Genomic DNA, 24,629 nt, shown 5'->3' with positions numbered 1-24,629 from the left:
GCCAGTTAGGCTGGGGGATTCTCAGGATATTCTGAGTGGGAAGTTTCTCTTCTAAACAGGTAGAAGACTTCGTAAAATGTTAGGGATGTTCAATTTCACATTGACAAATGAAGGGGGTGTCGAAATGATGGTCCCTTCTAGAGTACTAGAAGCAGAGCCAAGAACAGAAGTAACTTTTCTGCAGAACCAAGAAGGATCAGGGCCTGAGAGGGACAGTCCTGTCCCCTCCCCTGGAGCTTCGTGGCATAAAAAGACACCGCTGGCCCAACCTTAAGGAGCCCTTCACGCAGCTGGTCGTCATTCTCCGAGCTGCAACTCGCATCATTAACAAGTCGTAAAAATGTGTTTCTGGGTTAGTCTCAAATGAGGGGCATCGGCCTCCTGACGAACCCTAGACCCCAACAAGTCCACGGCTTCAGGCAGATCTGCAGAAACGACAGCCCAGGACGCACTGACCCGCACGGCCTGTCCAACCATCGAAAGGCCAGGCCCACCCAGGCGGTCAGGAGGGACTGACCCTCAGCATCTCCCTGTTCCACAATCACTACCACGCTTGCTAGCCAGGTTGCTGCCGGCCCCACCTGCGGAAAGGTGCTTTTTAAATCAACATATTGCCCTGCTTTAAACAAACAACTCCCCGTTCTCTATAAAGCATTTCATGATACAGCCCACACCTTCCTAGGATACAGGCCACTGGACAGAGATCTTCCGAACTCCGATTTCCGATTCCTCCTTTTGGGGATGTAACCCCCCAAGCTGTGGCCGGGAACACAGTCACCCAGCTAAAAACGACAGTTCCCAGCTTTCCTTGCAATCAGGTATGTCCACAGGCCTGGTTAACGGGATGCGAACAAAACTCCCACGTCATGCCCTTTCCATCTGTGGGACTGTGGAGATGGGGCTGGAGCTGGAGCCATCTTCGATCGTACAAGAAAAGGCAGCGAGCCGGGGAAGACCAGAGTGACCCTGGGTGCCTGGGACACGCGGGTGGGGCGCAGCACCTCCGGGCCACCTTCTACTTGGCCTATTAAGAAAGAAAGAAGCATCTACCTTATCGAAGCCACTATTATTTTGATCTCTGTTGAAGCAACCAAGACCCAAAACGCCTTTCTCATCAAGCTCGGCCTCCGCCATTTTCTCCAACACCTTTTCTGTTAGGCCACGCCGACTTCTTACCATTGTCCAAACACATTTTTGCAGAAATTTTTTTTTTTTTTTTTTTTTTTTACGCCAGCTCTTCTAGCTGCCTAGAATGCCCTTCGCTGCCCAGCAAACTCCCATTTCGAAATATCGCTCAAATGTCCCCCTGTATTTCAAGCGTCCCTTGCCCTCTGTCCTGTGGCTATGTCTTTAGTGCGTGGCTTATTTTACAACAATGTTATAAACCTTGTCTGTTGCCTCGTCTCCACCAAACATGAGCCCCAGGGAAAGCGCTCTGAATCACCCACCTTTACCTCCAGCTGGGCAAAGGTAAGTGCGAGTGTTGCATGAATAATGGAATGGAGGGAGGAAAGAATCAGCAATGGGTGCGAGTCTAATCTGTCAACCCCCTGCCCACCCAGGACGGGTGAACACCAGCCTTCAGCTGCGGGGGAGGTGGTGCTATCTGGCACCAAGGTCTTGTTGAGCCCCTCTCAATATCGCCCTAGGTCTTCATCCAGCACGGAAGAAAGTTCCACGGGAAGGTGAACGTCCCCTCAACCACCTGGCCAACGCGGATCCCATCCACTGCCCAGCATTCTTATGGCACTAATCTAGAAGCAAAACACAATGAGTCTCTTCACCTCTTCAGAGCCGTAACACTTCCCGGGTTTTCTCCAAGGCAAAGGTTTGGAGCAGGTCCCTCTCTGGAGGATGAGAGCATCATTTTGGGCTGCGTAGGAGGTGGAGAAGGTGCTGGAGGCTGCTCAGCGTCTGGAGTGTCTGGGGCTGTAGAGGCAGCTGTGTCCACGCTATGCCTGACTTGGGCTAGAAACACCCCCAGACAGGGGCCAGAAGGAGGCCCTTCCAAGAATTTGCACTGATACACAGGTGGTGACACGCCAGCTTCATGAAACCTGCCAGCGCCCAAGACGATGCTTATAGTTCACGGCAGAAACGGTAGCTCTAAATTAGTGTCTGACATTTAAAAATCAGAGAATCTCATGTAAAAATACAGATCTCTGGCCTCCAGGAAGAAGTCGGCATATTTAGGACCACGCAGTTCCCAGCTCTGAGTGCTGGCCGCCCCCGGATGGGGTGGGTTTTCTGGACCCCGCAGAGCAGAGAGCTGCACGGCTGCCAAGGGGCACAGTGTGCGAGTGTGCAGAAGCGCCGTCTTGGAGGACGGTGTCCTAAACAGTCGCCCGGGCCCCCAGAGATGCTGCGGAAAACGGCAGGGCAGAGGGAAGAATAAAAAAGGGAGAGAGAGCAGTGCTGGACGAAGAGGCAATCTTAGTGAGAGGAAACTCTGGCAAAAAGCAGTGGAAGAGGGGAACAGAAGAGCGGAGGAAGGAGGAAAGTCGGGGCGGACAGACCGCCAGGCAAGACAGCGGCGCGACTGCCCCCTGCTGGCAGGTGCGAGGCCCTGGGTGCAGCAAGAACGCCGGAGAGCGGACGGAATGGAAGGCAACGTCACCCTCTCGTTCCAGAAAGCCGCGTCCTGGCCTGTCTGGGACTCAGTTCCTTCATCTGTAGAACAAAGGAATAAGGCTGCAGAAAAGCTCTCTTCTTACCCTACATGTCTCTTAGTGGCCAAAACAGGGGCTGTGTCTGGGGACAGCCCTGCCCCTCGCAGCACATCCTGCTCCACCAAGAAGGCCCCGGGGGGCCCTGGCTGTGCTGACTGCTTCCGAGGCCAGGGATCCATATTTTTACATGAGATTCTCTGATTGTTACATGTTGAACACTCATTTAGAATTAAAACAAACACAAAAACAAAAGAAACAGCCGAGGGCCAAATTAAACACACGTGCCTCCAGTTTGCACGCCCAGATTTCCCGTCCTGGTTTCTCACTCTGTGTCTCGGGAGAATGTTCTAGATTATGCTAACGCTGACCGTCAAGGAACAAAAGGAACCTGAACCCATCAAAACCAGGCACAGTCCACAATCTCATCTTTCTTCTATTTCTTCCTCCCCATCACGATCCCATTTCTTCACCCAGCAAGTTTCTACTTGGCCACAAGGGCAGTGGATCAGAAGCAAGACCCCAGGTCTGTGCTGGAGGGAATTCTGGCCGGAGGCGGCGAGTGCCTCTCGTCACCCACCGCGCCTGGCAGTGACGGCAAACCCGTGGCCAAGGTGTGAAGACACCACAAGACGACCCCTCTCCACTCGGCAAACCATTCTGTACAGGCTCGGAGACAATTCCTTTTTTTGAAATTATTAGGATTAAAGGGCACAGACTCAAAGACTCACACACAGACCATGCTGGTGCTGGTGACACGCATAGTACTTTGTAACTGGTGCCTAACAGATGTCCTTCTAGAAAATTCCCCTAACCCACAGGGTCACAGAATTTAGAGCCTTACCTAAGCATCTCCAGGGAGCTCAGTGTAAGCAATTACTCTCTACGCCACAGAAGTTGTGATTTTACATGCTGCGAAGAGACCATTAGAGCTAAAAGTTAATGGCTCGATCGTTAATGGAAGAAGACACTGTACTCAGAGAAGCTGAGGAGATTGCCACACATCACAGAGCAGCCAGCAACAGACCCAAGACTGGGGCATGGCCTGCTGCTCGACCCATCACATGAGGGGTCTCAAGAAGTGGCAGTGTCAACCCGGACGCTGAGTTCTTCTCCACTGTTTACCCAGCACCCTGCCTGGCAACCAGAAAGTGCTCAATAAACATCTGCTGAATGATGCAAAGTACATGACTCTTCTCCTGTATTTCACGGCTCTCGCACACCAGCAGGGGGTGCAGGGCAAGCTATCCAGGAACACGGTTTACAGTCCAGGACTTAAGGTCTCGAAAGTTAGTGAGACACCCAAGTCACTCCGCCAGTGAGTGGCTGGGCCGGAGTCCACACCTGCCGGCTTCCTCCCAACCCTGATTCACACATGACTCGCTCCACGGTCAGTGGCCCTTTCCGAGGATGCCCTAGAGAAGAAACCTGCAAGAAAACATCCCTCCCTTCGCTAATTTTAGGCATTTTAGCAGAACCACGGACCCTCCCAAGGGCTGTGCGTGGGGGTGACGATGCCAGCGGGCAGGTGCCAGCGCACTGCAGACCCTGGCTTCTCTGAGAGGTGTGTCTGGATGGCTCCTGAGGCCCCACCCTCAGACCGCCTGGACCCGGATCTGCGTGGGTAGGACCCAGGAACTCGCTTTTATACCCAGACCCCTGAGAGGTTCTTGCACACTGACCTTTGAGACCTGCCCATCAGCCCCCTGAGATTTTAGTTAACTAAATTTGCTTTCTTAATTAAAAAAAAAAAAAAAATCAGTAAGTGAGGCTTATGGCTTAACACTCAACCAGTATGTCCATCCCTCGGCTCGATTCCTCATGTACCACCTCCCAGCTCATATCCCAGCCCCAAAGGGACAGGTACAGTCTCCTTTCTCTTCCTTTTCTCCCCATGACCAGGGACCCTTCGCTTGCTTGTAAGTAATAAACGGAGAGGTCTCCAGGCAAGGGACGGCCAAGCAGAGAAACGGAAGGAAAGGCCAAACTACACTGCAGAGACAGAAAGGAAAACCGACACTGGGGAGTCCCCTGGAATGGCGGGGGCCTTAACTGTTGCTTCTGCCACCAGAAGTAACTCTTTCTAAGAAAAAGGATAAATAGCTACACCGGTTCAATTCCCCGGAGACTGGGTGTCAAGTTCTAAGCTATCACTTTATCACCCATGAACACCAGCTCCGAGGATACACACCGGGCAGGAAACGGCCACCCGCTCGGCAGCTCCGTACACAAGCAGGGTCTCCGACACGAGGCTAAAGTGCCAGCTTGTGCAAGCGAGTGTGGCAGAGTCCACTCGGACACGCTGGTGTATTGTGCAACAAGAGAGGGCAGGGAGAGGCAGGACAAAGCAAGGGCCCCAGAATGTCAAAACCAAACAGTGTGTTTCAGAAACAGCAACTCCCACGGGCTTCGTATAGGATCTACCAAAGCAGCTACGTTACAGGTTAGAGGGATTCGGATCCTGAGACACACAGCGAGAACTGTACAGACATATATTCCATTTTTAAATGGAAAATGAATGGGTGTAAGTCCAGCTCAGAGTTAAACCTCCAAAAAATGCCCTAAAACTGAGAAGTGTTACTGTTGATTTGAATTGGTTTTACTAGGAGATAAACACTGCCTACCTCTCCGTGATCATCAGCTGACTCCTTTTCTTTAGACTGCTTGTGCGTGTACGCACACACGCACACACACACATGCATGTGCTCAGCACGTCTTCCTGCAAGAGGCTCTGTGCCTCCCACCCATGCTGCTCATCTTTCCACCCTGCGATGCACCGGCTCCTTCCTGCCCCAAGCCTTCGCTCATGCCGGGCCTTCTGCCTTAAACGCTTCTCCTTTCCTTCACCCATCAACCACCCCTCTGCTCTCAGATCCCAGACAGCGGAACTTCCTCAGGGCCACCTTTCTAGAACACCTGGGCCAAGGCAAACCTCAAAGGTATCCTCTCTCTTGGCCTCCGGCATTTTCTACCAACCACAATTTGTCATCCCTGATTCGGTGATCACCAGCTGTCTCTTCCACTGGACTAGAGCTCCAGGAGGACAAGACGAGGTCTGCTCAGGGTACAGAGCAGATAATAAATGCTGCAGAATAAAGTGAGGAAGGAATCTGGTTCTTAACAGGCACCTCTTGCGCTGGGGAGACCAACCCCCCACAAACACCGAGCAGGGAGGTGAAGACTCTCATGGGACTTCTGCAGGAGGCCTGGGGCTTTCACCAGAATGACACCTCTCATCACACACTGCACAAGGTGAGACCTGCTGCTCTCTCTTCTGCTCTAAAATAACCTCCCTGGGCCTCAAAGGCCTGCCTGTCAAATGGCAGGGCTTACACTCCACCTGTAAGAGGCAAGGGCTGAGCCAGACAAAATGTAACATGGGATCCTGGACTGGATCTTGAACCAGGAAAATAGTTTTGGTTTGTTTCTCTTTTGCTACAAAGCCATGATTCTCCCTGGTCTTGCCCTGTAAGGGGCATGTGACAATGCCTGAAGACATTTTCAGATGTCACAACTAGGAGGGGGTGCTACTGGCACCCAGTGGATAGAGGCCAGGGATGCTTCTGTACATCCTACGGTGTACAGAAGAATCCCTGTGATAGAGAATTATCAGATTTACAATGTCACCAGGGCTAAGGCTGAGAAACTTTGCTTTCGAGTGGGACATCAGTGGGACAACTGACAAATCTGAATAAGGACTATGCTTTCGATAATAGTACTGTGTCCACGTCAGTTTCCTGATTTTGAAAATTATACTATGGTTATATAAGAGCAAGTTCTTGTTTTTAAGAACTATCCACTGAATTTTTAAAGATAGCAGATCACGATATCTGTAATTTACTCACAAAAGATGAAGGTAAGGAGAGAGAAATGATCAAACAAATGTGGTAAAGTGTTAAATATTTGGGAAATTTGAGTTGTACGAGATTTGTAACACATCTCTAAGTTTAAAATTAATTCGAAGTTTAAACATTAAAAATATTTTGAAACAAAACAAGTCAAGAGGTTGGTACAGATCATCCTGCCAGCTCACACTTCTATTACTTCACAGACATGGGATCAGAACCCACAGAGCATTTCACAGGTTAGCGTGCCATAGATAGAGGAGAAAGAGGAAGAAAAAAGTCTGAAAGTCATTAATTCCAAAACCACTTTAAAAATCTCATTTCTGTTTCCTTCACTTTTATTTCTCTCTCCTCCATCTATGCCTTGGAATAACCACTGATTATATTATCAATACATCACAGACATCTCTCCATGACAATAAATTTGGATCCATCTCCTTTTTAAAGGCTGCATAATATTCCATTTTCAGTATTTACTACAATTCAGTGGCCCAATCCCTTATTCACAAACATTTCACACTTTTGCGATTAAAGAAGACTGAGATAAATATCCCTCTTTACTGAATCTCTTCAAACATGTCCAATTGTTCTCTTACGATTCCTAAAACTGAAAATTGCAGTGAAAAATGTATATCCCTATTACCAAACTGACTTCGAGGTCGGCATACCAATTCATATCCCACAGGTCATACAAGAATTTCTCACTATATCGTTTCATTAAACTTTTTCGATTTTGCCAATCTGACAACCATTGGTATCTTGCTTGATATTATTTGAATAATTTCTTTTATTAATGATAAAATTGGATCTTACTATTTGCACTTATTTCTTAATTTAATACTGAACATCTTCATAGACATATTGGCCATTTGTAGTTCTTTTACAAGTTGATTATACATGTCTTTTTTCTCGTTTATCTCTGGAGCTACTCAATTCCATATTATTGATCCATAACAAAGCTTTATATTAACAATTTATCTATCAAATCTATTGCCATTATCTTTCCCAGCTTGTCGCTTGACATGCAACCCTACTCATGGGTCATATTTTCCCCACACAGTAGAAAGTAAGACTTCCTACTACAAGCTCATATGCCATTGGTAAGGAGGGGAGCGATGTCAGTGTGACATGGACATCGATTTGACTCACATACAATTATTCCTGGGCACGGGGAGTCAAATAGGAGAATAACTTCAAACTTCAACAGAAAGGAAAAAACCCTTTGGCTTTTGTGCTGTGGAGGATGGAGCCCTTTCAGCCTTAAAGAAGTTTAAAATAAGCTCTGCAGGTGGGGCCATCCCTGGGAGGTGCACCCCAGCCTTGCATGGTTTCTGGTTTGCTAGGGTGACACTTTCTCCTGTGCCCACCTTAACTGGAACCCCTGAGGCTTACAGCCCCCTCCCCCTGCATGCCTCACAGCCTTTCCCCTGCAATGTTTGTGTGGCTCCAGCCACAGGGAGCAAAGCCTGGAGTTAAAGTCACATTATCTCCCAGTGTACAGTTTTTGTTAGTGTCCTGGTTACAAAGTGGCATAACTCCTGTTATTTCAATTGTCAGAACACAAGTTTTTCAGGACTAAATATACTGTGTTATAGCAAGACTGCCCATATAAAGTTTAACTGTTGTATAGTCAAACTGATCCATCTTCATATTCCAGCCTTGATATCAAGCTTAGGATGGCCTCTGCCATCTCAAGGTTATTAAAATACCCAGCAATATTTACTTCTGGCATTTTTATGTCTGCAATCCTGACATTATCTCTCTGAATCATCTGGACATTCTTGGGTTTGAAAGAGTTTTCTAGGAATCCAGTTTACTTTTTATAATAACAAACGACAGCGAGACAATGCAAACATTTACACGCTGCAGCCATCGCCAAGCATTTATGCCCTCTATCTTGTTTAATTCTAAGACGGGAGCTCTCAGAGTGGAGAATATTACCATCCCTGTTTTACAGAAGGAGAAACTAAGGCACAGAGAGGCTGAATAACTGGACCCATACCAGTTACTAGTAAGCAGTGGACCTGGTTTTCTAACTCAGCCTGGACCCAGCAGCCACAGCTGTACTCACATCCATGCTGCCTCTGGCCCACGATCCCCCGTTCTCACTGATTAAATAATTCCTCCTCAGAACTCTCCGTTCTCTAAATTTTCCTCCTATTCCCAACTTCTCCTCTCTTGAGTACTTTGCTTTGAGACTTCCTAAGACACAGCACATAGCTAGAGCTTGGCTTTTGACCCATTCTGAGGCTTTCTCTTCAAACAGGAGCATATGGTCATATTTCTGTCACGCCTCCTGGTGGCTCCACTTTCTTGAGGTGTCACTGCTTGGCAGCCATTGGTTTTGCAGAACATTCCAGATTTCTTTTTCTTCTAGTGATTTAGGACAGAGCTTCCTCAAACGGTGCTGAAAATGGAAGGTTCCAGTCCAGAGTGGCCTCCAGCTATGTGCTACCATCACCATTTAGCCCTCGTGCTATGCAAATAACATAATTTTCTTGTGTGGGTCATATGTGAAAGATGAGGGAACACTGATTTCAGAGGTCCGTGTCAGATCTTTAATTCTGGTCAAGGAGGCTTGGTAGGCATTGCTAGTGACTTCTCACTTTCCATACTCTTCCACTTTCCTTAGTATCAAAGTCCTAAGCCCCCGGGACGATTGCATTTCTGCAGCAATGTGTGTAATCACGGGATTGAGTTCTGGCCAGTGAGATAGCAGCAGTAGTATGTGAGGCTTTTCCAAAGGCTGCCTTTCTACAGCTTGGAACTTGAACGTGATGGCTGAAGCTTCAGCAGCCTTTTTAGACCATGAGGTGACCTTAAGGATGAAAACCACAATTACTGGAACTGAAGGACAGAGGAGCCTGGGCCCCCGAGGGCGGGCGGGGCTGTACCAGCACTACAGAGCCTCCCTCTGAACCTCTTTTATGTGAGAGAAAAATCAGTCCTATGAAATGAAGAAACTGTTCTATGCAGCCAAACCTAATCCTTGCTGATACAGGTAATGATCTTTAAATTATTAGGAAGTTAATCTGTATTTCTCTCATTATCCATAGCAAAAATGGGATAACTTACTTATATTTCATCTCACAATCTCTCGGGTTTTGTTGCTCCAATAAGCGGGAGAGTTCAGATCCAGTTTCCTGTTTTCAAATTATTAACTTTTTACATCTACACTTGCTTTCTATTTTCCGGAAACACTTATACTTAATATTTGTAGTTAGACTGGCTAAGGCTTTGAGGCAGCCTGAGTTCAGGGCCCACCTGTCCTCTTCTCCCCAAAGTTAGCTCTTACTAGGGGACAATGGAAGGCAGTGAGCATCAAGGAGTGAACTCTGAGCTAAAGAGTTAAATGCTAAATCGAGAAAACTTTTTTTATTAATAGAATAAAATTTTGAGAGACCACAATGCTTACTGTGCCTCCATCATTCAAAGCAGTCAACTGTCTTATTGTTAATTGAAATTATTTCCCCGAACAGGAAATTCTGTTTATAAATGAACAATGGTTACTTTTTCAAAACAGCAAATGAAATCACCCAAATATTAAAAAATTTCCAACTCATCCAAAAAAAAAAAATTATTATCTACGGCCAGATAATAAACGGTTAAACAAAACTGATAAAAGAAATAAAACCTGGCGTGATTCCATGTTACTCAGCCAGGCTTCAAACCAACATAAATTCAAAATATAGAAAATTACAAAGGACAACCTCCTACAAAGAAGGATACTAATGAAGAAATACAAAGCTATCATAAAGGGAAAATGTTAAAACTATGTTATCAAGTGACGTAAGACAATACACAAATGTCAGTAGCAATGAAAGTGTCTATTCTAAGTACACTTGACTACACGATGGCCACTTGCGAAGGTCCCTTGCTCTGTTCTCATGGGCAACGGTGAGCCTTTCGGAGCCAAGAAAAACAAGGGCAGCAGAAACCAAGAGGTGACTTTTTCTAAGCTTATTAAAAATGCATCCACATTGGGGGAGACGGGAGAAGATTAGGGTGTGACCACTACAGAGTCTTTTGGGGTGATAAAAATGTCCCCAAAATTTATTGAACATTGCACAACCCGGTGAAGATACTAAACACCATCAAATTATGTACTTTATATGGGGAAATTACATGGTATGTGAATTATATCTTAATGAAGTGGGCACACTCATACACACACACACATAAATGCAACTACAAAGAATGTGAAAACGGGCTCGTTGAACACACCTACTTTCTTTGGTAACCTGGCTAAATCTCTGGAAAACAGAAACACTATTCATGAAAGAAAAATCAGAATCCGCCAGAAAGGTGAATTGCCTTCCACGTCGTCTATTTGGAAAGCCCAAGGAGCTCCTAATACCTTTTTCAGACATTGCTACTGAATATGGGTTAAGCAAAATGAGATTTCATGCTTAGAAACAGTAAGTGTTGGCTGCCTAAGGAATTCAGTGATATAGGGCATCTGTTTACAACTTAACCGTGCTAAGTGGGTGGGGTACTACCGGACTCACCAAGAGCCCTTTGAATTTTTTTTGAATTTATCCCAACTAAAAAGGGATATTTCCCTCTTGTTGCTAAGTTGATATCCTAATACAGATCAATCCTTGAAGGTCTAGGCCAAGAGTTCACAAACCATGGCCCATAGTGAAATCCAGCCCCTGCCTGTGATTATAAATAAAACAGCTGGACCCATGCCTAAGGGATTCACTATGGCTGCTTTCAGTTACAACAGCAGAGGTGAATAGTTGTGACAGAGACTATGCGACCTGCAAATCTAAAATATTTATTCTCTGGTCCTTTATGGAAAAGTCTGCCAACCCTTGCTCCAGGCCATAAAAGCCCGCATCCTTCCTCTCCCACCTACACCCACCCCGATTCTGTAGTCCAGCAGGGCTAAGAGCGTAAACAGAGGGCCTAGAGGTCACTGACACTGGAGACTTTCCTGAAAACCACCTGTGTATACCAGCCATTCAAGGCCACTCCTGTCACCTGAGGATCTTCTAAAATCCAAGCTATCCACTTGGTCCACCATTCTTCCTTCACTCCCCACCCTTGCTAAGGGTCACCTGAACAAAATGTCATCTCGTAACTCTGTGACTTTGAGCCAGGCCACGGACCTTGCTTTGGCAAGTGGAATGCAACTGGACCTAACGTACTGCATGCCCAACCAGAGGCTCTGAATGTCCCTGTGTGGCTGAGTTTGTCCTCTTGAGCTCTTGTCCTCTGCCAAGAGAGGCGTATGGCCCAGAAACAGCCACTGTCCCTTTAGCCCAAATCCTCCAACGAGAGACAAGTGGCACAGACCTGAAATGAAGGCCAGGCGATCCTCAGGTGACCTACAACCACAAGCAGGTAATAAACATTGCAGCAGCCACTATGGATTTGGGAGCTGTTTGTTACCCAACATTTCTCCTTCAAAATCTGACTGATACACACCTAATTTAAATCATGTAAAGTACCACTGCTGATAGCTAGAAGAATAAAGTTCATCATGCAGGACTGAAATCACACTGTCATCAAGATCCCCTATCAAATAGTCTAAGCAAGAAAGACATGACCACGTTTGGCTCTCATAACGAGCTCTCTTCCAAAAACAACTTCTAGAATTAGTTCCGGCAAACAGCAGATGAGGTAGAATGAAATAAAGGTAAATGGATCAAGGCTGGAGAGAAGATTGAGTTGGGGGCGGGGATTTCTTTTGTTCTGCACAACTGAAGTTATCCGCCTCATCCGTCAGAATCTCCAACTCCTCAATCTCTTTCAAAACCGGCAAACCATAGGTGTCCAGGATTCTGGTCTCAAGGTTAAGGCAGCTGCTCCTGTTGCTAGCACCTCCCTGGCCCACTAGGTGGTGCTGCATGCGCACCTGGACAGGCCCACTCCCTCCCGCCTGGTCCTGGGAAGGGAAGCAGAGGGGGCACCAGAAGACTTGCAGGCTCTGCCTCAAACTCAGATTTGCTCCTTCTCATTTTTACTCACCATGAACCCCCACATAAACAGAGAGAAACAGAGGTGAAATAACACCGAGCAATGGGATTCAAACCTGCAGTTACAACAACCTGAATCGTCTGTTATGAGGTTTGTTCTATACCAAAATATCTCTCATGTATGTGTTACTCTTTGCTGTTTTCCACATGTATATATATACACACACACACACACACACACACACACACACACACACATATACACATATATATTGCATCATCTTTTCAACCATTAAGGAGCAAGACCTTTCTTCTCTCCCACTAAGGGGATTCAGTTTGGCCCACGTGCACGTTCTAACATAGAGATCAAAAACCAGCTAGGGTTGAAAAACTTCTAGAAAACGAAGATTTGCGTCCTGCCCTAAGCTGGCTCACTTGGGGGCTTGAGGTGGCGTCAGTGTTCTCTGGCTCCTCCGGCCACGTCCGGTTTGTTTTCTTCCATCTTTTAAAATCCTGGCTTACTTGAGGCTCATGCTGCCCCTTGCTTATGCTCATCTGTCCACTTCTCTGTCCTTCCAGACCTGTGACATCAGGCTTGCAGTCAGCCAGGCTGTTGTCACCACCCCCAAGCTAGACATCACCCAATTCCTCACCCTCCCAATTCCTGGACCTCCCGCTCCACCTCTGCCAGCCATACCTGGGCTGCCTCTGAAACCTGTGGTTCAGAGGCCCCCACCCTGACTATGACCCCCACCCATGGACCTCTCCATTTCTATCTCCCCCTTTCCATCCAGCTGGAATCCCACAGACCATTGCTTCAACTACCCTCCCTCGACCCTCCACGATACTTTCTTGGCACTCACGGGACAAAATGCAATTCTGGATGAAACCAACTGTGCCCCTTATTCTGCCCTGTGGCTGGGCTCCCAGAGTTATAGGGGAACTCACAGAGCACAGTGAGACTGAGGGAGAGCCCTGGAATGCCATGGACGCCCATCCTCAGAGGACCTGCCACGCTAGGCACTGGTGTCCTACTCAGACACAGTGCAGGGGGTGGCAGGGCCGGACGCGAGGCGAGCTGGATCAGGTCTGAGACAGCCTCTCAGCGGAGCAGTAAAGTAGGATGCAACTGCCTTGCGTGCAGCTTCCAGTGGCCCAGAGGGCGAGCTGGTGGTTCTCTGCGTGTTCTCGCTCCTTCCCTCTCTCTCTCTCGCCCTCAGGGGTTGGTTCTCTCCCCTCCAGATGCACAGACCCCAGGCCTCCCACTTGTCTTCAGTTCCTCTCCCTTCCCGCTCAGTGCCATCTAAGAATTCAGAAAGAAAGAGGTGGGGGAAGGAGGGGAAGAAGTGGGGAGAGGAAGAAGGGGGAAAGAAAGTTGGAAAGGAAAGCAAAGTTCTCAGAGATATTCCTCTGGAAACCGAATGCTCACAGGCCCCCCGTGTTGGGGCAGCTGCCAGCATGACTGCAGTTTATTTATTTATTATTATTATTTTTTTTAATTTTAATTTTTTTTAGGCGAGGCAACCCTTGTTTGACCTCACAGATTGCAAGGACCTTGTCAGCTTACAATTTCTTATTTTTTATTTTTTACGCCTATAGCACCTGGTCTTCCTAGGTGGTCTCCCATCCAAGTACTAACCAGGCCTGACCCTGCTTAGCTTCCGAGATCAGACGGGATCGGGCTTGTTCAGGGTGGCATGGCCATAGACTTAAATTTTATTTTATTTCATTTCTATGGTGACATTGGTTAAGGAAATCCAGTAAGTTTCAGCTGTACACTTTAATGGTAAGGCATATATATATTTACACCTCCCATAGTTAGATTTCTTTCTGTCACCACAAATTTGACCCCCTTTACCCCATCTACCTCTCCTCTCCCCTCACCCCCTCCCCTCTGGTAACCAATAGTCTATAGTCCATGTCTGTGAGTTTCTGTTTGTTTGCCCTGTTCATTTGTTGCTTTTAGGTTTATATCCCACATATAAGTGGTATCATGTGATTTTCAACTTTTTCTGTCTGGCTTATTTCGCTTAGCATGATTATCTCAAGGCAACTGCAGTTTACAGTCAGACCCCTGCGGGCCTCCCAGAGCACAGCACCTATCAGTATGGGTCCAGTCTGTTTCCCAGGACAGAAGTCTGGGAAACGTAGAGACTCCAATCACAAAATATGCAGTGATCCTCATTTACATGAGGCAAGAGGTATGCCCAGTGGGTGATCCAAAGCGTGGCTCCTCACTTCTAGAATTCAGAAGCCAAGGTGACAGACAGCAAAATGCCAGAAGAAAATGATGGGCAAGTTCTGTACTAGAAGATTCCACTGTAAACTGGGCTGACAGGGGCAGCTCGACAGGAACTGAGAATTAATGCTGAGTCATAAATAAAAATGAGTTATAAATAGTTACTGAATTCCTTCCATGCACCACTGCACTAGGCACCAAAAAGGAATGACCACGCTGAGCACAACAACAACCCCGAGGCTCTCATCGTCGTGCCCATTTTACAGATGTAGAAACTGGTCCAGAGGCCAGATGACCAGCCCAAGGTCACCGCATATGTGCTGAAGCTATGAGGCACAGCTGGACCTCTCCACCCCAAAACAAACATGCTTTAGGCCCCAAACCCTAAGAAGCCACCCTGCTGTCCCTTGAGAATAGTGACAGTCTGTTCAGGCTGAAGTATGGGGGTAGGGTAGATTTCCTGCAGGAGCAAGTTCACGGCACCGTGAGAAAGTGCAGTGAACCAACATTCATTTATTTCTTCTCAAACCCTATGTATGTCCAATAAGATTTCAACAGAACTATTAGCATCGGCATAGGAGAAGAGCAACCTATATACTTTATTAAAGGGAAGGAGGCGGGAGTTGGCAAAGAACGGAGTTTTACCAGAATAGCTACTCCATGGAAACCTAAGGTAACCGAGATTCCCAGAAGCCAAAGCGAAAAGACACACACACGTCACTCACGCACACACCAAAAAGCCTCATTCTCTAATAAAAAGAAAAGTATACATAAACAGGAAAGTGACCAGGTCTAGCATGAACCTCAAGAGTTCATCAAGAAATTTTCGAGACAAATAATATAATGAGAAATACCTTTAAAACTATTTTTACAAACGATGAAGCGATGCCAGTCACTTCTATAATCAACTGCCAGTCGTTTGTAAAGCAGAGGCCCTGTTACAGGTCTCGGAAGATGTTTGAATGGAAAGCGCTTCCATCGTCACAGAAGCTTCCACTGAACTTCCCACAGAGCTTCAGAGTTTTCTAAGTATCTTCACGAAAACAGATCACTCGATCCCCCGCAACAAATCCCTCTTTCCCATCAGGCAAACAGAGAAACAAATTCTGCCTCCCCCAGACTTCAGAAGCCCTCAGGGCCTGTTGCTCCGTGAGGCCGCACCCCATGGCCTGCCAGCCAAGCCTCCTGCCACTCCCAGCAAACTGCACAACCTCTGACAAAGGCGAATAAAGGAACAAAAAGGGAGAACAAACCCAAAAAGGGCAAAGGAGGGGAAAATGAGAGAAGAGTCATCGGTGAGTCAAAGGTGAGCACCTTTCTGAAACACAGGTGGGAGAGTGTCGATGGAAGAAAGAACAGGATCGGCCTGGGCCCAAAATATGGGGGTGGCGGGGCATGGGGTCCAGGATGAGACAGCAAGAGACACAGACGGTGGGGAAGGGATGAACAGAAGGGAAACATTAAAACAAGAATGCCAGCTGCTGTCCTTCCTCCAGCCCCCTCCACTTACTAACCCGGCCACGGGAATCCCAAGGTTTCCCTCCAGACCAAATACAGACAGACGGATGGAGGATGACAGAGACATAGGCAAAGAGGCAGGAAGACAGATGCTAGATGGATAGACAGAAAGACAATAGTTAACAACAAAGAAAACTGATTAAGTGAGCACTTACTATGTGCCAAAGGCAAATTAAGTGCTCTGCATGCATGAACTAATAATCCTCACAGCAATTCGGTAAGGCAGGCACTACCATGAGCCTCTTCTTCTCTATAGTTGGTCAAGTATAAATAAGAATGATCTGATTTAGAATTATGGAGGTAAAAATAGAAACTTAAGAATTGTTTATCCCAAGTCACCAAAAAAAAAAAAAATCCTCTAGGAAACAGCAAAGGATGCTCGACATCCACATGCTGAGAGAAATACAAACTGAGACCATCTGCTACCGCTTTCTACACATTGGTGGGCAAAGAGCAAAATGTTTTCTAACGCTCTAGGAAACAGCAAAGGATACTCGACATCCACATGCTGAGAGAAATACAAACCGAGACCATCTGCTACCGCTTTCTACGCATCGGTGGGCAAAGAGCAAAATGTTTTCTAATGCCCAGGGTGCACAGGCTGCGGGCCCAGGTGCTTTTCCACACGTTCTGCACAATACAAAAAGTACAACTTCTCTGGCAACACCCAACCCAATGCCGGGTCTCACAAGTGCATTCATCACATTATTTTTTTGGCTCAAATGTGTGGGAACACAGATATCCCCCGCAATCCTGTTCGTGTTTGCAAACTACTGGAAACCTACATGGCAATCGACAGGAGATTCATTCCATCAATTCGGGGTCTTGCATGCAATAAAATACAGCCGATGAGAATGGAAAGGTCTCTAATACACATGACTAAGTAGAAAAATTAAGGCACCAACTAATATGTTCAGTGTAGGTTCCCATGTATAGAAAACATTTTCAAGGGAGAGGGGACATTCATACATACATACGCACAAAAGTTTCAGAAATACACACAAGAAAAAGTGCTTCCTTTGGGAAGGAAAAGTACAGGGCTGGGAATCTGGTGGGAGTGGAATAACTCAAGGTTCGTTCCTGAAACTGTTTGCGTCGTTAGTGCTGTGCACTTTTTTAAGCCAACGCTCCTTAGGGCTGACACTAGGAAGCGGGCCTGGCCGTGGGTGGTGTCGCATGGGCAGCACCGAAGTTCAAGTCTTTTAACTTTCTGCAGAGACAAAAGAGTCGAGAGCAAAACTTTTCAAGCTATGAGGAGGGCGGGAAAAAATGTTGGTGAATCCCAATTTGCATCTGTTTTCTAAAAGAAATAAAACAGAAAATATCCAATTGAATTGCAAGTCACAGAGATGAGGGTATCTAATGGAATGTGCGTTTTGGGTCTTTGATGAGCGTGCGGGTCATGATGTGAATCGAGATTTTATTATTATTATTATTATTATTATTATTTTTTACCATGGATCACACAAAGCTTGTAAAATATTGGTACTAGTTAAGAAAGTGGACCCTACAGGCAAACTGCCCAGACTCACTACGTTGTGTGGCACTGCACAGGTTATTTAAGCTCTCTGTTCCTCAGTTTCCTCATCTGTAAAATGGAGATAATGATTAGATGTAGCTCACAGAGGTATGAGGTGTGACTGCCAGCCTCCGAGATGGCCCCCCGTGATCCTCGCCTGCCCTGTGTGGCACCCACCCACACTGAACCACGGCTAGCCTGCGAGTCCCAGAGGCTATAAAGGAAGTGACTGCGTGACTTCTGAGGCTAGGTCGCAAAGACACTGGAGTTCCCACTTCAGTCTCACTCTCTGATTACTCACCCTGTGAGAAGCCAGCTGCCGCAGCCAAGCCCCAGCCCCAGGCAAGTTTTCATCTTTTTGCAAATAACAGCTTTATTGAGATATAATTTACAATCCATAAAATTCATCTTTTAAAGTATACAAGCAGGTTTCTGTATATTCACAGAGTTATACAATCATCGACATTATCCAATTTTAGAGTATCACCCCGAAAAGCAACTGTGCACCCACAAGCAGTCGCTCTCCATCCTCCCGGCTCCCAGTCCCCAGCAACTACCAATCTACTTTCCAACTCTATGGATTTGCCTGCTCTGGACATTTCACATGTGATCTTTTGTGTCTGGCTTCTTTCACTCAGCATCCTGTTTTCAAGGCGCATCTATGTTGTGGCATGTATCAGTACTTCATTCCTTTTTACTGCTGGTCAACATTCCATGGTATGGATATACCACATTTTACTGATCCATTCATCGAGGGATGAATGTCTGGGTTGCTGCTACTTTTTGGGAATTATGAATTGTGCTGCTTGGAACATTTACACAAAAGGTTTTGTGTGAACCTATGTTTTCATTACTCTTGGGTATATAACTAGGAGTAGAACTAGTAAGTCACATGGTAACTGTGTATAAACTTCTGAGGAACTGCCAGACAGCTTTCCACAGTGGCAAGCTTCCATCCCACATGTGACATCATGAGAGACCCTGAGCCAGAGCCACCCAGCTAAGCTACTCCTAAACTCCCGACCCTCGGAAATACGTGAGACTATAGATGTTTGTTGTTGTAAGCTGCCAAGATTTGGGGAAGTTTGTTACACACACCCATAGATAACTAAGACATGAGAATTAAATGAAGTTAGATATCAAAGGTACTTAGGACAATGTCAATACACAGTTAAGCGCTCTGACAATGTTAGCTATTATCATTTTCAATACCCTCCTCCCACCACAGGGCCTTTGCTCATACTGTTTTCACTGCTTGGAGTGTTCCTTCCCTCCTGTCTCCAACCCTGTCCACTCCTACGCATCCTTCGGGTTTCTGTTACATACTGCTTTCCTATAGAAGCCTTCTTGAATATGCCACTTCAGAAATCCTCCTTACACAATCTCTAAACATCCTGTACTTCTATGAATATCAAGCGGTCATAGTTAAATAGAAATTTGTGTAACTATTTTTAAGACATTTTGCCTCTTCTGGAATATAAAAGAATCTCAAGCTGGCACACCGCCCTATCCTCTGTACACACAATGGAAACTCAACAATACCCTTTAAAGGCCAACAGCCCACTAGAAAAATATGCAAAGACAAAAACAGGCTGTTTGCAGAAATGAGACACAGCAGAAAGGAAGCACAGATGCATTTGTAACTTAAAAGATACAAAATAAATTGAAATATCATTTTTCGTGACTATCTGATTAACCAAGATGAAAAGGATTGATAATGCCCAGAGTTGGCAAGAAACTTAATGGGTAGTAGGCACTCAATGGGCGCAGGCTCTCTGTAGGGCAGTCTAGTGTGAAGTACATACACCAAATCCTAAATGAACTTTCCCTGTCAGCTGGCACACATGTAGGACACAGACATGCAAGAAAGTTCCTTAGAGGACTGTTAAAAAGCAAAAACTGGAAACAACTTAAAGCATCCTTCGAGAGAAGACTGCTGAAAACAGTGGTAGCTTCTTGGACTTTGAGTGGCTAGTGTGGTCAGCTGTCTTTGTAGCTGGCACCTTCACAGCAATCCTCACTGCAGGGGCAGAGCCTGACAGCTCGTCATTCATCCCAGTGAGGCCGCGGCCACACGGCTCCAACTGAAACCCAGGTTCCACGATTTTACTTTCTCCTTTACGTTGAGGTAAGGCATGACATCGGTTCTTTTACAATTATGTGTTTAGGAAAACTAGTTATCTATTATTTTCAGAATAACAAAGGAGGAATTACAAAATACGTGTTATAAAAAAAGAACATCATGTCTTCTAGGATTGAGAACTGCTGGATGAAATAAATGAATGATGGTAATGGAACAGCCACACAATGGGAGACTATGCAGCTATTTTAAAGAATAAGGTAGTATCATAGGTACTATAATAAAACAACTTACATAATACTGATAAATTTTTTTAATGCAGACTCGGGGTATATGATATGGTCCCACTTGTGTTTTTTAGAAAACAAATTATGTGCATAAATTTTAGTAAAAGAATTTTGTGCGCAAGTTTTCTGAAATGATTTTAAAGTCTGTTAAACTGTATAGATGGCAGAGTAAGAATCACTCTGCATTGACTATGCTTTGACACATCTTCAAGTTTTACTGTTTACGTGTGTTATCTTTATAACTTTAAACCTTAGTTAAATGAAATTACTAAAAAAGGAAAACTCAGAATGAAGGAAGTTAACTTAAATAGGGCCAGAAAACAACACTCCTGGGTCCAAATCCCAAGGGACCGTTTTACACGAGATGACAAGCCACTTCTCTCTGTGCCTCCTTACAAGTGTGGGTGACAATGGTACCTACCTGGCAGGGCTGTGCTGGGGACAGAAGGTGTCCCTGGCATTTGTCAAACGTGATTCTGGGTGTTTCCATGAGAAGGTTTTTGAATGATTAACATTTAAATCGGTAGACGGAGTAACTCAGGTTGCTCTCTCTAATGTGGGTGGGCCTCGTCCAATCAGTTGAAGGTCTGAAGAGCATACAGAGGCCGACCGGCCCCCATGCAGGACAGGATGCCTCCTGCCTGACTGCCCCTGTGCTGACATTGGCATTTCCCTGCCTTTGGACTCGAAATGAAACAATGGCTCTTCCTAGGTCACAAGCCTGCTGGTCTTTGGACCTACTACAGATCGTGGGACCTGTCAGCCTCCATAACCATGCGAGCCAACTGCTTATCATAAATCACTTTACATATACTTATATGCCTTGTTGGTTGTTTCTATGGAGAGCCCTGACGAACACAGGATTTATGAAATCTGATTCATTCCAGCTCTAATTACAGTTATAAAATTTCAGTTCGTTATAGTTTCAGTTTGATTTGCCCACTTGTCAAAGTTCACACAAGAGCAAGGGTCAGAGAACACAGACCAAGCTCCTCATAGGGCCATGAGTCCCAGCGCCACCAGAGAACCATGTGGCCAGGGGTACGTCCGAACCCACCTTTGAAGCCTGATTCTGGCAGTGGCATACCCTGCACCCTCTCTCAGCAAATCCCTGGAAAGCCCCTACAACAGAATTTGGCTGCTAATTGCAGAGACCCACATCTGGCCCCTTAGCCAGCAACTGCCTCTGAACCCTGGTCTGGTCACAGGGTTCACAGAGTTGAAAACAGAGTTCCTTGACAAAGCGCGTGTGCTTTGGAAGTGACGGTCACTCCCATTCTTGCAAATCAAAGTAATTTAAAATCTATGATGAAAACTTAGCATCGAAAGGAACACCCTTAGGAATGCTATTTGTGCTCTGAAGTCCTGCGAAGCACCCCTGATTAATTCTCTAATAAGATTACTCTTTAATTTTATTATAATTTATTATTTGCCAGCTTCCTAAAATGGTTTCAAGTGGGCAAAGATGATCACAAATACATTAAAGACGTTTCAAATTCAGAAAGAAAACCAATTAGAAGGAGGGTAAAAATGTATCAAGCACCTGAAACTGTAGCCCCACAACTGCATGTCAAGAATCTCACTAATGCATTTTAACGAAATGTTGTAATTTGTGTCAAAAACTCTGTGTGATAAATATTCTACTCACTCACCTAATGAGGAATGGAGGGGAAGTGAGATCAGCTGGTAACTCCTCAAATCATTTAGGGCACATTTAAAGGAAGTGAATGTTTTTGTGTTTTTGCTAAAGATTAAATGTTAGCTCTAAAAATCAGCATAATAGAGCCCCCTCCCACATTAAAATGACAAAAACGAATCAGCTATTAAATAGGGGATTCCAGTAAGAGAAGGAGCAAAAAACATTTCTAAGTTACAAATTTAGAAAAAAATGATCATGTCCTAGATTCTAATTCACATCTTACACTCTGTGAAAGAAAGAATAGTTCACTGTTCATTCTTTTCTGTTTCATTTAGCCAAATAAGTACCATTTAGATGATAAAGTTTTGATAGAAAACACATTAAAAATTTTGTACTGAACAGGAACTGATCAGCAAGACCTTAAATTTAACTCATAAAAGAAGGTCATAATATTTTATTTGAGAATGTTTTCAGTCAATGAATCCTTGAGTTTAATGGCTTAAATTAGCAAGAGAAAAGGAACAAATCCTAAATGATGGCCCTGTGAAGAAGACAGCTCAGGCAGGACTGCTCCTAGAAGCATAGCTGGAGCCATTGTCACTGGGGTCACAGCTAGTCATTCACACCTCTGCCCACCTTCAAGGCTCTGGGGGTGAGGCCAGTTGTCCTCGATGGACCCAGCAAAAAAAGCTGGCCATGAAGAGCTGCTGGTTGAACAGAACTACTGAACAAGCCAACAGGCATACACACGAACACACATCCATCACGCCTCCATAATCGTCTCTCATCTAAAATTCCTTATCTCCTGACCCCTAAAAGTGACTGGACTGGGACGAGAGGAAACTCACGCCTCCCAGGAATCCACTGATTTGTGGCCCAGACAGCAATAGACAGGACAGACACCAGATGGGTCATCAACAGTCAGACCCTCATCAGCTCAGAGGGAGTGAAGAGAAACGCCAGCCCCAGCCCCTCGGCGGGTGAGACAAGCCAGAGTAGAACCGATGAGCAAACTTTCCATCTCTGGAGTGTGGGCGGGAGGTACAGGGCCAGGCACATTTAGTAAAGAAGAAAAAAAGGAACTGAGTACAGAAAAGAGGGAAGGAGACATTGTCTGACCCTGTTCTTTACTTTCTGACAACATCCTTGTTGACCGAGACACTAGGCGAGGTTCTAAGAAACCAGGATAAAGACACAGGATTATGAAAACTGCAGAGTTGGAGAGACCAGAGGGGGCCTTAGAGACCCTGTCAGCCCTTGCGAAAAATTCTGAAAGGAAAGGGAGTGAGAATCCGGCAGACCTGCTGCTCACGACCCCACGTCACTTGCCTCCTCTGAGCCCGGATGACAGATGCGGAGCGAGCAACCTCCCAGGTCCCTGTGCTCTGCCTATCGACGATTCAATGCTGCCATTTCCCTACCACGTGTCCACAGACGACCCGGCAAGCAGAACAGAGCCAGAGGGAAACATCCCCCCATGCTATCTTCTCCTTTCGGGCCACACCACAAAGGACACAAACAGCAGCCACGCAGCAAACACACTTACCGCACGAGTTCGTCCGAATATGCTGCTTGCCTTGGCAGAGTCCTGGCAGGGGCTGGGCCCCTACGGGCTGCCGGCACTGAAACACCAATGCCATGTGCAGAAATCAACTCCAAAGGCAATTCAGAGAGAGAGGAGATTCTTCTCCATGAGAGCCCAGCCAGGCAGTCACTGGGCACAGCCACCCTCCCACGCCTTCCTCAGCACTTTTTCTGAGTTTGCTTGTTGGGGCAAATCCTAAGATTGTAAGCTGCCCTGGCCGCACAGATGAGTTACGTAACTCCAGGCAACCCAGGCACCCTATCGGCTCATCTTGTAAAACCACCCCAAACAGAAAATGACGCGCCCGAAAATGTGATATCCCCAGGTTGGGGGGTAGCGGGGAACAGGGCTTTGTGATGGGCATTTGGCTTCGCCTTAACATTAAAGAGAACAAAAAGTCTGCTGTTCCTTTCAGCGCTGGGAACTGGGAGTGCAGCGTCTTTATCGGAGGCCGGATGCCAAGAGGTCTCCCAGGACCGCCCTTGGCAAAGCCCTTGGAGTCCGCCTATGCCTCCTCGGGGACACTAAGGTACTTTTTCATTTTGTCTCTTCCTTTCAGTGACCACCTGACGAGACTTGACCTTGAGCATGATCGGCACCGTCTGGCTGCCCAGCACCTTAAAGGCACAGTCCTGCCTGTGTTCACCTTCCTGTTAACCGAGCCGCAGCCAAACGTGACAGCACTGAGCTCTGCCCCTCAGCTGTCCTGCGGTGCCTCCCAGTAAAGAACCCCCAGCAGCTACCACGTCCTACAGGGCCTGAGGCTTCAGCAGTGCGCTCTGCCATTCCTGTGCCCTGGGTTGTCACGTTCAGAGAAAGTAAAACTGCTTTAACAGGCTGGGCGTTTCCTGGATTTTGCTGGCACAGACGCCATGAGAATCTCAGGGATTAGTTCACATATTTAGACAAAAGAAGACGCGGTTGGGGACACTGCCACCTCCAGGAGGCCCTTCTGATCTTCCCTCATTCCTTTCCCTCCGAGGCTCAGCCAGGCACCCTCCTCGGCGCGCTCCTGTGTGCCCACGCTCATCGCTCATCTGTCTGCCCAGCCAGACTGCACTCCTGAGTGGCAAAGAACACGTGCCCCGGGGTCATGACCTGGATGCAAGCCCCACCCCTCAGAGCTCAGGGATCTTAGGCAGGATGCTGAACCATCCGTGATTTTGTCTCTTTACCTGTAAAAAAGGGGATAACAGTCCCCACTTCATGGGGATGCAGCAATTATTAGATACGACAATTTATTCAACAATTTGTTCATCCAGCAAATGTTTACCAAGCACCGGCCACAAGCAGGTGCTATTTCAATCACTGGGATTCAGGGACGCAC

General features: G+C 46.4%; 1 protein-coding gene and 1 non-coding gene across 12 annotated transcripts in view; both read right to left on the bottom strand.

Annotated features, from left to right (window-relative positions):
* TRAK1 (trafficking kinesin protein 1) overlaps positions 1–24,629 on the bottom strand; it is a 165,032-nt gene that overhangs the window by 82,093 nt on the left and 58,310 nt on the right. The window lies entirely within an intron of this gene.
* On the bottom strand, positions 14,026–14,144 carry LOC112482068. Its single transcript, XR_003047185.1, has one exon. It is a non-coding gene; the product is annotated as a 5S ribosomal RNA (ribosomal RNA).

Source organism: Pteropus alecto, unplaced genomic scaffold, assembly GCF_000325575.1.
Source record: "Pteropus alecto unplaced genomic scaffold, ASM32557v1 scaffold156, whole genome shotgun sequence".
NCBI lineage: Eukaryota > Metazoa > Chordata > Mammalia > Chiroptera > Pteropodidae > Pteropus > Pteropus alecto.
This window is presented reverse-complemented; position numbering and strand designations above follow the sequence as displayed.